The sequence below is a fragment of the Parasteatoda tepidariorum genome, chromosome 1, assembly GCF_043381705.1.
Source record: "Parasteatoda tepidariorum isolate YZ-2023 chromosome 1, CAS_Ptep_4.0, whole genome shotgun sequence".
NCBI lineage: Eukaryota > Metazoa > Arthropoda > Arachnida > Araneae > Theridiidae > Parasteatoda > Parasteatoda tepidariorum.
In genome coordinates this window covers 78422361-78435675 of record NC_092204.1, presented here as the reverse complement: position 1 = coordinate 78435675, position 13315 = coordinate 78422361, and the positions used below count along the sequence as shown (strand labels likewise).

General features: G+C 30.0%; 1 protein-coding gene across 2 annotated transcripts in view; it reads left to right on the top strand.

Moving 5' to 3' along the window:
- Nucleotides 1–13315, top strand: part of LOC107441901 (Krueppel-like factor 6) — a 145213-nt gene that overhangs the window by 88872 nt on the left and 43026 nt on the right. The window lies entirely within an intron of this gene.

The window sequence follows — 13315 nt, the reverse complement described above, 5'->3', positions numbered from 1 at the left end:
TCTTAGTCTGCGTTTTACAAATGAAAGAAACTGCCTTAAATGGTTTAGATTTATATTACGTGAATTACATGCATACTTTATTTGGCCTTTAAACTAATCTTTCTACGTTAGATCAAAAGTAAAAAGCTTTTAATGAGTATTAATTAGTGGTTATCAAGCTAATATTTGTTTTCCTCTTTTCCTAAAAAAATTATGCCCGCTATTCATTAAATCAGAAAAAATTTAGGGCATTAGAAATAAAAATATTGTTTACTCATTTAACGTTCGAAGTCAATTGTATTATGAAATGGTTTCATCATATGAAGTCCAAGATCAAAACCATATAGCCATACATGTGTTCTTCATTTTTGTGTATAAATATTTTAACATCCTGAGATATTTTCGAAATTATTGTTATTAAAATTGGTTTTAAGACATGCTATTAAGTTGCTAGAAGTTTTTGGTCAATGAATTTTATTTGTTACATAGTTTATAAATATAATTTTAATTCAGAAATCTTAGATTTCAACGTCACATTAATTTCCGTATCTATTCAATTACGTTTCAGGTGAGTTAAAATGTAGCAAAATGTACTTCGCAATCCTAGTAATATTTTTGAAATGTAATATTTTGTAAAATTTCATTTTTGCTGATCATACAAAATTTCTGTGATATTTCAGAAGCATTCCAATAGTTTAAGAACTGTGGTTATTTCTACGTTTTAGAGAAAGTCATTGTTGTCAAGAGACGTCATTTGCCCTTTACATCAAAATGTAAAATACATTTTATGTTAAATACATGTTCATCCCAGAGATGAAAGCACTGCTTTACCTTAACTGCTATTCATTCAACGTACAACAATGCCTTGTGGCACTTGTGAACCTTGTATGTTGGTGCAGCTTCTCCAACAATCATTAACGCACGTGCGGTGGCATACCTAAACGAACACGGACATTGTCCGGATGTGTCTTCTTTTTCTGAACAAAATTATGGGCCCAAAATCCTTTTGCAACTCCGTATCCATGCGAGGGAGGAAGTTGATTGATTAGCCGTCAGGTTATCCATTGTCAGAAACAGCATTTATGATGAATTACATTAGGTGTAGAAGTGAAAATGAATGCCCGTTTTGAGCGACGCTGCATTATCTCATACGCGACAACGTAGAGGCTTATGTTACAAGCCAAATTAAATGCCTGTACCATTGTGTGCTTTAAAATGATTACGCTTACATTTGTATTTAGATATTGAATTGAAGAATCCGCGTTTCTGGTGATGATTTCCTTTTACACTTATTGGTGGACAATACGGTATTACAATAGGTCGCTTTAATATCTTTAAAATGGAATAAGGTGATTTAACTCAACCAACTAACAGATACATTCTTTTCTCCATAGAAATCGTTACAATGTCAAAAATATTATTTCCTTAAATAGCATAACATTTTTAATTCTATATGTTTTCTATAGTATTTCTAATTTTTAATACTGTGAATATGTTTATTCAGTTATCATAAACAATAACGTGATTACTCTGGGGCGGATGATTTTTCACGTCACTGATGATTTTCACGTCGCTGAATTCAAATCTACTATCGGTTTATCCCCCCATTCCCTGAAATGTCGTTATTCGCCGCTAGGTGTGGTTTCCTTTTATGAACAATTTCTCCGTGTGCTTCTGAACAAAATTATGGGCCCAAAGTCCTTTTGCAATAAGGTATCCACGCCAGGGAGAAAGTTGATTGATTAGCCGTTAGGTTATCCATCGTCAGAAACAGCATTTATGATCTACAATAGGTATAAAAGTGAAAATGAATGCCTGTTTTGAGTAATGCTACATTATCTTATACGCGACAACTAGAGGCTCAGTGTTACAAGCCAAATTAAATGCGTGTACCATTGTGTGCTTTAAAATTATTACGCTTACATTTGTATTTAGATGTTGATTTGAAGAATCCGCGTTTCTGTATGTGATTTCCTTTAACTCTTAATGGTGAACCATATGATATTGCAATTGATCTCTTTTCGTCTTTAAAATGGAATAAGGTTATTTAAGGCAACCAAGTAATGGATATACTTTTCTCTATATAAATTGTTGTAATTAAAATAACCAAACAAATTATTTTCCTAGCAATATTTTTTAATTTATGCACAAAAAGATAATCTCTTAACGTAAAATTAAGTTTTAAATGTAAGTTACTGTAATTATCATTAACAATAACTGATGATATTACACTGGGGAACAATTTTTTTCATTTGTTGCATGAGAATTTAAACGGATCTTAGATATTTTTAAATCGTTGATTTCAAATCTGCCATCGGTTCCTTTCACAAAGATAAACATATTTTTAAATGGCACTTTTAATCTATTTTTTGTTGAAATGTTCATAAAAAAAATGTTGTGCATTACATGGGGTCAAGTAAATGTTTGATCCAGGCCCAGAAGTGTCGTCATACACCTCTCAGGGGTCTGTTTAGAAGAAATTTGGGTCCGTTAACGGACCCTTCACAAAATATCTTTTCATAAAAACGGACCCTTCACAAAATATTTTAACTTAAAAACGAACCCTTCACAAAATGATTTTTCTTTTAATCGGACCCTTCACAAATTTGTTTATCTTCATTATTATTTTGTTAATCGAATAAACCCTTTCCAGGGCAGAAAACAAGAAAGATGGATGTAAACGAATTAAGTTTTGTCTTCGGCAGACGATTCTTCCATTATTCGTCCGAAATGAATATTCTGCGTTCAGCAGTATAGGCTAAATACCAAATATTTGTATGTTGCATCTCTAATTTAGAAGCAGCAATTGTTGTTTATTTTTTAAAATTTAATTTTTTTAATTATAATTTTACAGTGTTGAGCATAATCTTGTATGTCTTTACAATTTAAAAACTCCTTGAAAAAGTTTTTTTTTTTGCAATAACGGACCCTATTTGCACAAATTCATAAAAGCGGACCCTGGTTGAAAGAATGTGAGTAATTTCTTCACAATTTAACGATAAACGGACCTTTCACAGAATGTCTGGACAGACCCCTGCCTCTAGAAGCGTTTCCCTATTATGAGCTATTTCTTCGTGTGCTTCTGTGTCGGTCATGATAGCGTCTCTAGCTGCGTACGGTGACATTTCGGGCATGTGTTCCTATGCAGTTTTAATACTGATAATATGTCCGAACTCCCCTTGAAGTTTGTCGCAACATTTCTGAGACATCCTTCACGTATAACGTTTTTGAATTTGTACATTTCGACTGAAAATGTAATTTTAAAAAATTCTGCAACTTGAGGAGCAAAGAAACTAATTTCAGGTTTGATATCCCCACCGCAGATTTAGGCAAGATAGAGTATGTGTATAAAAACAACTAACAATTTGTTTCTCGAAGAAAATAATGATAACGAGCATTAAATTTAGTTAAATTCTTTCAAATTGCATACTTAGTTGTTATTCGTTACATCTGTTACTATTAGTAATTGCCGTTACTATTCATAACTGCAGGTTACTGTTAATATTTACCAAACTTCATCGTTAAGTATAACAGCAATCAGTAATTAATAACTTCCAAAATCCTTTGGTAAATATTAATAATAACTGGTTACTGTTAAAAACTTTCAGTTACTGTAAATAATTAATAGTTTTATTATTTTAATTGTAATGAATATAAATTATAGATATCATTTACTTTAAAAAATGTGTTTTTCTTAGTTGTTTGGAAAATAAAGTAATGAAGATTCTATACTAACTTCCTTACGTCGATCTTTTTACAGACCTAAAAAGATATAATACAATAATACAGCCTCGTTTCTATCGTAATTTAATATTCTTTATTCAATTTTCTACCGCACTGTGTTGAAAACTGCCAATTAAAGATTTAAATAATTGAATTCTGAAGTAGTAGTAATCGATAACGTTTCGGGATGTGAGCTTATCAGTTCACGTATACCAAATATTTTTTCTTAAGAGGCACTTGACAATTTTTTTTATCTGCACTGATTTTCCTTTTTCAGCAAATAAAATGGAATGACAATCGCAACTGTCAAGTGTCCCTCGTTGCTTATAACTTAAAATTTGTTCTTTTTTATTATTATTCTCTTTATTGCGAATAAATATCAAATTCCTTTGTAGCAAACCAATATTTGCTCAAATTTCGTAAGATATTTGGGGAGGGAGGGAATTTCCTGTTTTTTGAGGATGTTTGTAAGTTAGTTTCAGGTTCGTTTTAAATTTTTAAAGTGTTGATTTAATCTTCCTTTGTGAATTCAAATTAAATCAAGAGTCATAATTAGAATCAAATTAAATCAGGAATCTACTGTAGTTTATGACAATTAGTGGATTAGAAATAAGTAGATATATGGTAATTGCTTGCATCAAGATTCTTTCAGTGCTTATATAAATGAACGACTAAAGATTTTTTATTTTATTAATTCGTTAAAAATCATTATTAAAGTTGATGCAAGTTTGTATATTTAATTTACATAAAACTTAATAAGATGATGCGCTTATCTTAGAACATTTTCACTTTTTCTATTTTGTTCTATTTTATTACAATTCGTTTAACTTTAAATGAAATATGATGTGATTTATAACTTTCAGTAAATCATTAATTAGTACTAGTATTCGACTTACAGCAATATTTTTAAAAAAATAAAAAAAGTCTATGGTATCAAAAAAAAAACTAATTTTTTTAAGTCTAAATTTGAACCAACCTTGATCTGCAAAATATTGCATTGTAAATTTAAAGGACTTTGCTCAATGTTATGATAAATTTTCAGGAGTTCGTCTTGTAGAAGTATTTTTAATAGAAAACTCATAAGAATTCTTAAGGTTCAAAGGCAGGTACTATAATGTTTCTGTATCTAAAAGAAATTTCGGAAAATCTTTAAGTACCTACCTGGAACATTGCTAAGGCTATAAAAATGTCACCTCTGGAAAAAGTGTGCCCAGTTGCTTTATTTGCATACGACCTTCATATGTAATCATTCAATTTGTGTTGTTATTCAGCGCAAAAACAATAGTTAAAATCTTAGTAAGTCGAAAAAGGGTCATAATTTTGATTGGCCATAAATTCTTTTTAGCGATATTATACTAATAAATTCTAATTGTAGCGGTTGAGAAACGTGTATTCTTATCAGATACGGAGCAGCGGTTTGAATGCTCTAGTTAGTGAGAAAGTGGTCAAAAGTTTGATTACAGTGTTGTACTCTCATATACATCAAAGCGAGTTATTAAAAACGTATTAAAAGTCATCCGCCTTTAGTTGGATAACTGGTCAACAAAATTTATGACTAAACTTTAAACAGTGGCGATGGACTTTAATTAAGTTACTTTTTCTGGTCTCAGAGCTATTTTAAGTATAGCGTTTCTTCGAAGCCGACGATTAAATAGCTACAACTTTGATGATGAATCATACATTTTGTTTTAATGAAACTTTATTATTGTATTCTCATAGTGTATTTTTAAGGATATATTTATTTATGAAATTACATTTAAGTCTTGTTCGTAATTTGCATGATTATCCCATCAATAAAAATGCTTCTATCTTCTCGATTAAAAGCTTCATTCGCTTCATAAATATACTAATTTGTTCTCATTCACTGTGGCAAGTCTTGAAAACGGGAGCCTATTTTTGAGAGCTTGAAACATATCGATCCTGTCTATATATTTTTGAAGCGAAAAAAGTCGAGTCATATCTTACCGCTACAATTTCTTTGGATTATTTATTTAACTTCTTTCTTCTGTTGGTCTTTAGCGCAAAGAGGATTTCTTCTCAAGTACCTCGTTTGTTAACTTTGTTTTAGGCTGCACCATTTTTTTTTCTTTCAACTTAAAAACCATCAAGTTCATAAGTGCTAAGTTATTTCAGCAACTCTTTCACCGACATCAACATCAATGGAACATCCGACATTTTTTTCCCCATCCTGTGAACTCTTAAAAATTTGTCAACCAACTGTATTTATGCCACTCTCATATGTGAGGGGTGGAGCAGCTACTTCAAGTGGTGGGATTCCTTGAATCTGTGCTTTGTTTTGTTGAGAGCATTTTTTTCTTTCTTCTTCTTCCAGCTTCATTTTGAGTTTTGATTATGTCAAGTAGATGATTCTCGACTTTTGGCAATGGTTCCAGTTTTTTTAAGTGGTTGCACCACAGCTGCGGCTAACACTTTCACCACTTGTTGACGAAAAGGGGGGATTGGTTTCAGTTACGTTGCCACTTGTTACTTTGAAATGTGTGTGAGTTAATCGTTACTCACAGATACCCCTGAATTGGGCCATCTGTGTGGGAAAAATTCTGAATGAAATAGTTTCATAGTTTTTTGAGATTTTAAGGAGTTGGGACACTTAATTCTGTTTTAAATGGCCCCAACTTAAAAGTTTGGTAAACTTAAGTATCTTCTGTTTCATTATTATTTAAGTGTTTGAAAACGGTTGTTGACATGATGTCATTTTTCTTAATGCATTATTCGGTGCTATCTTATTTTAAGATATTGACTGCATACCACTGAATAAACGTTTGCTTGTTATGCAAGAAATTATATCATGTTATAGGTTTAATTTACAAGTGTTAAAGAAAACCGGATCGCGTTATATTTTGAGGAATGACAAATCTTTGAGAAGTTTCTTAAAATAATGAATGAATGATGAATTCTTGAAAGTTTTATAAAACTGTTACATTATTGTTTAAGATGTTTGAGAACGGTTGTTTACGTAATAAAATTTTTTTCTTCTTATTTCGTGATTTAATGATACCGAAGTTTTAAATATTGACTGCCTACTACTGAATAAAAGTTAGCTTGTTATGTGTAATAATTTAATATCTTCAATAGAATTAATTAGTGTTTAAATAAAAAATAATGCTTCGTTACTGATCGAAGCATGTAAAGTAATTTTAAAATAAATTTATCATCCCTAAGAGTTAAAAAATAGGTTTTAAAGAACATTTTTAAAAAATTAACCATGCATGCTAGTTTGAAATTTTTACTATCCATTTCTTTTCCTTAAATTAAGCGAGAGTGAATTTTGACAAGATTTTTTTTTTAATCGTGCATTTTTTGAAAAACATTAAAATCATTTTAATTTTATTCACAACAGTTGTTGTAAAAAAAATTTTGGAATTTTTTTTCCTCCAAAATTAGTTTGTTGAAAAATGCTCCATATAATCATAGTTCACAGTTTGATGAAAAAAATTAACTATGTAAGGGTGTAATAAAATGATTTTTAAAAAAACATAATTAGCATAAAAGCATAAAGTTTAATTTAAAGCAAAAATTAAAAGTTGTAATTTTTGGTTCAAAAATTAGCCATAATTCTAAACCATTATTTATTTATTTTTTAACCCAACCATGCGATGCGATATAGTATGAGATGTGTTTAATAATATTAATGATAAAACTTCTATTCGCATAAAATGAATTTCAAAAATAAAAGTTTATTTATTTGTCGACTGAACTGATTTCTTATAAGCAGATCTAATGTTACCTATTTTTTTAAAAATTTAATCATTCAAATTTTTCTTCATTGCTTTTTAAATACAGAGTACAGTTTCAAAATAAAATAAGCATTCGAAAAAACAGATAAGCTTTATTCAAAATACCTCAATTTGTGAAAGACTTCATTCATCAAAAATTAAGAAAAAAGAAAATTCTATCCGTACAACTTTTAAGTACATCTTTGATCTATCTCATCTCCGCATCTTCTTTCAACACTTCATAAAGATAGCTTCATTTTAATCTTTGCTTTTTAATGAACAGGAAGAGTTATTTATATCAGGGTAAACATCATCATTGAGGAGAACTTCTCGAATAGTTACGTTTATTCTGAATGATCGGTTTCATATTTTACAGATGAAGAAATGAAAATGAGAATTGACAGAATGTCATCTGCGCCAAAATCTTTGGCTCACCGCCAAAATAAAAGCAGGCATGCGACGGTTTTAATGCATTTTCTCTCTTCCGGTTTCCCTAGCTTGTTCTTTTTTAGAATAATCATTTCGGCCTTCATGGCATTTCGCGTGTCTCATGTGTTGGAATTTAACCACGATTATTTTCGGCTGGACCATTGGTCATTTGAAACCCACTGTCCCCCCCTCCAACTGTCGCCGAGAAAACTGTGCTCTTAATTGGACATTAGGCGTGGGTGTTCTGAATAATGAAGTTGTTTATTTATTTTTTTTAATGTGGGAAGCTTCCTTGCATTTATTTATTTTAATGAATTATTTTTTTTGCAGAATTTGTTTTTTATATGACGTATAATCGTATTAATTTTAACTAATATTCATTAGTTTATCAGAAGAGCTGTATTTAAAATTGAGCTGTATTTAATGTTTTATATTTTCCGATATCGATTAATACCCAGTACACACAATTAGCAGATGTATAAATAGAAATAAGATATAACTCACCAACATAATTTAAAATAGCGAATTAGAGAATAGTGTATAAAAAATGTGTTGAAATCTTTTGTTGAAATTCGTATTTTTGGGTAAGTTAAAGCGGCCATTAAAGAGTTATGAAACTCGCAGCACAAACAATCAAAAATCAATCAAGTTTTCAATAAAGCCCTGATTTCCAATACATTTTTAATCGTTATCTCAGAAGCTACTGACCCGATTTCTGCTTTGAAAATATACAAAATAGAATTCTCCGCAATGTAGCGTAGAATTTTGGATTTATTAATTTTAATTTTTTATTTCTGCTTAAATAATATTAGTTCATTTATATCATGTATGGTAACATTAGGACTTCGTAAAAATAACTATTTAGTTTGTGAGTTTTATGATTATTATTGCTCCATTAAGAGAATCCAGCTGACATAGTGAGATACAGATTTCGCTTAGATATAGATTTCAAAATATTGCTGAGATATAGATTTCGAAATATTTTGAACGCCAAAATATCTTATAAGTGAACTGGTTGTTACACTAAATTGGGTATAATTTTGAGGACCCTGCTTACTACACCGTGAGAAATTCCGAATCAAATCAATTAGTACCGGCACGTTGGGTGCATCATCTATAAAATCCGTTTTACCGTAAAATCCATTTTAACCGTAATTTATGCAGAAATATTTATTTATCTTGGGTATTTCAGTTATTTTGCTGTAATTATTACTGAAAAAAGTACGGTTTATCAGATTTTTGTTCTGTAATATTACATATCCCGATAAAAATGGTTTTTATGTCAAAAAGAACCAGAACCTTGAGTGCTGATAATTTTTACCTTAATTTGATCAGGAATTTTTTACAGTTTGTACATTTTCTAAAGTTCCATTAGTTTTGATTCTTATTACTAAACGCCCCTCTAAACAATAGAAAAGTTCAACTTTCCGATTTTTAATGAACCCCTAATTTATAGTTATATTTTTCGATTTATGCTTGATCCTCTTTTTTGTACTAAGAAATGGGTATAACTTCCCCATTATTATAACGAGAAAAGAAAACACTCCTGCGAATACACTCTCAGAATTTACGGATCAGTTTTGAACCTCAATAATACCTAGAACCATAACACGAGGCAAATTCGCTGTAACTTTTATTTATTTTGAATTGCTCCCTGTTGCTGTTTAAGTTGAATATCGCGTTTAATGTGTAAGATAATATAATTCAACATTGTCTAATAGCCCACTTAGCTTATTGGTTGCCGTAAATTTGAATGAGCGATTTTATAGTTCAACACTCTCCAGAAACTTCTGACAGTTTACGCAGAAACGTCACTACTGGTTTGTATCTCTGCAATCATTCTAACTAGTTTATTATAGCTCTACAATCTTCTTAGTTGATTTCTTTTGTGCTATACAATTTTTCTATCTGTATAGTTTTCTGCACTAAAAACTTCTGACATTGTTAGCAAAAGCATCGCTACAGGTTGGCATCTATGCAATCTTCGAAATTATTTTATTTCCTACTCTACATGATTCTTCACTGATTTATCCTGCAGTATAAAGGCGCTAATTTAATAGTTTTCTGCAATAAAAACTTCTGACAGTGGACGATAAAACGTGACTACAGTTTGGCCCCCCTACATTATTCTTCACTGATTTTAATCGTGAAATACAATGGCCCTAATTTAATAGTTTTCTGCATTAAAAACTTCTGACAGTGGACGGTAAAATGCCACTACACTTTGGCATCCCTACAGTATTCTTCACTTATTTTAATCTTGAAAAACAATTGCCCCAATTTAATAGTTTTCTGCCATAAAAACTTCTAACAGTGGATGGTAAAATGCCACTATAGTTTGGCATCCCTACATTGTTCTTCACTCATTTTAATCTTGAATTACAATGACCCAAATTTAATAGTTTTCTGCCATAAAAACTTCTAATAGTGTATCAAAAGCGTCGCTGCTGCTCTACAAACTTCTGGAGAAAAAAATTTCATGCAATATAAAGGTACAAACTGATTTTTTTCTGCAATAAATATCTCAACTCCTATTTGCCAACGGAAAACAAATAACGTATGTAGAGAAAAAAAATTAGTCTCAAGTTATGGATTAACAGAATAATTTATTAACCAATGAAATACGATTCTTTAAGCACCGTTAGTGCATAAAATACTAAAGCGGAACTAAAAAGTATTTATATTGAGTGGTCTATTTTAGCTACCAAAGATTTCACTCAATTTTTGTATCCTAATTAGACCACTCATTTTGTAATTGTGATTACGTAGAAATCATCTTGAGAACGAGGAAGAAATTAAAGATCATTGCTTCGCATTCACTTACTATTAAAGCTTAAAAGTAAGTAATAAAATTCGAATCCACGCGCGTCTAGCTGTAGTTTGCACGCGAATGCCCGACTATAAATAGACCAATTCCATCATTTTATTGGGTGATTGACACTGTCTCGCGACTGCATATCCAATTTGTCTTATACGAATTTATATTTTGTTTTATACAGGCAGGGTATGTTATATCGTAATAAATTATCCATTTTAGGTTTAATAGTTTTGGCTTAGCCGATATATTATGTCATTAAGAATACGTGTCCCGTTTCTAATTATAACGATTATTTTTTTTATTTCACAATGAAATTAATTAATTGCACGACAATAAAAAAGATGGAACAGCCGGTGAAAGACTATGTTTAAAAGTGCTATTTTTTTTTTTTTTTTTTTTTTTTTTTTTTTTTTTTTTTTTTTTTTTNTATTTTTTTTTTTTTTTTGTACAAAGTTTTGTTTTTTCGAAAACTTTATTTTCGTTTTTCTTTCTCCTCCTAATTTGCTAGAATGAAACTTTTAATGAAATTGTTCGGTTTTAATTACCTCTTTTTCTTTTGTTTTTGTAAAAAAAATTGTGAAATAATTCTTTCTTATTATTCTTTGTGTGAAAATTAGGTCCTATTTTTGTGAAAAAATACAAATAAAAAGTCTTTAAAAGAGCTGTAGTTAAAAAATATGTGTAAAGGAGGTCGTCATAAATTCCGTTTTGTTCGTTTTTCTAAGGAAGAATTTGAGTAAAAATTTATTTTTAATATGAAAATATTGTGAGGGATCCGTTTTTAGGTTAAATTTTTTGAAGTATCCGTTATTTTAATAAAATATTTCGGGAAGGAACTTTTTTTCGGATAAAATATTTTGCGAAAGGTACCAGGTTTTGTGATAAAATATTTTGCGAAGGGCTCATTTTGACGATAAATTTTTTTCTCTTACTAAATTTCTCCTAAAATGACCCCGGTCACTGTTATTCATGTTATAAAACTTAAATTTTGAATCATAATTTCACATAGAGTGTTAATCATAATTTTTTTCTTCTTTTTATTCAATAAATTAAAATTTAATTATGTGCTTACCTGTAGTTCAGCGAGTGCCTATAGGAAATAGATAATTGACAAGTTCTTTAGAATTTAAAAAGAATATTTTATGATTTTGCCTCATATTATTTCGTTAACCTCAAAATGTCTTTGCATCCTTCTCTTTAATCTATTACAACCGATGAGAAAAGTAATTAATAGATGTGAATAATTCTTTGAGTTCAAATTTTGGTCACTTCGCATTCCCGCAGATGTAGAAACGGGTCATGCCAATTCTGAGTTTGATTGATAGATCTGAGCTAGTTGAGTCACCAATTTGTTACTTTTTTCATTTAGTTGTACAAATACCACGTGATTTGAATATAAATTAGATTATTGAAACTAAAAGTTCAATGGTTATCAATTTCTGTCTGAATGAATCGTTCTCTTTTTTTTTCAGTTAATGTTTATAAATTAGACAAAAAAAGGCTCTTTTTATATCACATTTTTTAAGCAATGGTGTGTAAACGCTTAAGGCTAACTCTTCAATTAGGTGTCTCTGAAAAGAAGAGTGCTCTCACTGGAGGTGGCAAAAAAAGCCAATTTAAAATTTTTTTTTGGGGGGGGGGATGNTTTTTTTTTGGGGGGGGGGGAGCGATTGAAAGATATAATGTGCTTATAAATCTTATTTTAAATTCATATTTATATCACTATAATGTGAAGAAGGTTTATAAAAAACATTGAAATGCTTTTTAAAACTTTAATACTAACTTAACTTAATTATTATAATTTTAAGTTGAACAATTTAATTACATTATAAAAAAGAATAGTCACAGATTTATTGTCCTTAAAAAGATGTCCCCTTTGTCTGGATAAGTGAGTCCATTATTCTTTTCCCCTGTACACCGCTGTTATTAAAACCTTATTTTAATCTCTTTTCATGAACAGACAGACAGATAATTAAAAAAAGCTGAAAATAATAAAATATTTCAAAGTAACATTTTTATTGCGGGAAAGCAGTCTGTTTGTCAGACCCAAAGGAAAAAACGTAAGGAGCATCATTTTTGTAACTAACTTCCGCCAACACCGAAAATCCACCTACCACTTTTTTGAAGAGATGTACCCTACGTTTTTTCTCTAAATATAACAGAATTTTTTCTTTTATTTGAGTCCACTTTCTTAAAGTAGGAAACCAGTCTAGAAAGAAGATAATTCTGCTTTTTTTCAAACATAAAAGAAAAAACTTAGGACGCACCGTTTTCGTAATAATCTTCGATCACAACTGAAAATCCCTCTTCGACGTCGAAGTCCACTTTTTTTAAAGCAGGAAACCAATCTGAAAAGAAGAATATTTTGCTTCTGCCAAACCAAAACGGTAAAAGTTAGGACGCATCATTTTCGTAACTAAATTGTATCACCAAATGTTAAACAAAAAAAATTATGCAACCTACGTAGTTTCTTTTCTTTTTTTCTTCTTTTTTTTACTGAAACATAATAATTATACCCTTTAAGTATTCTTCAAAAATTTAATTTTTAAATTTTTTTAATGTTTAATCACGCTTCTATTGTTTACCTTTTCTTATTCTAATAATGTATGCTATCATAATTGACTGTTTGTAT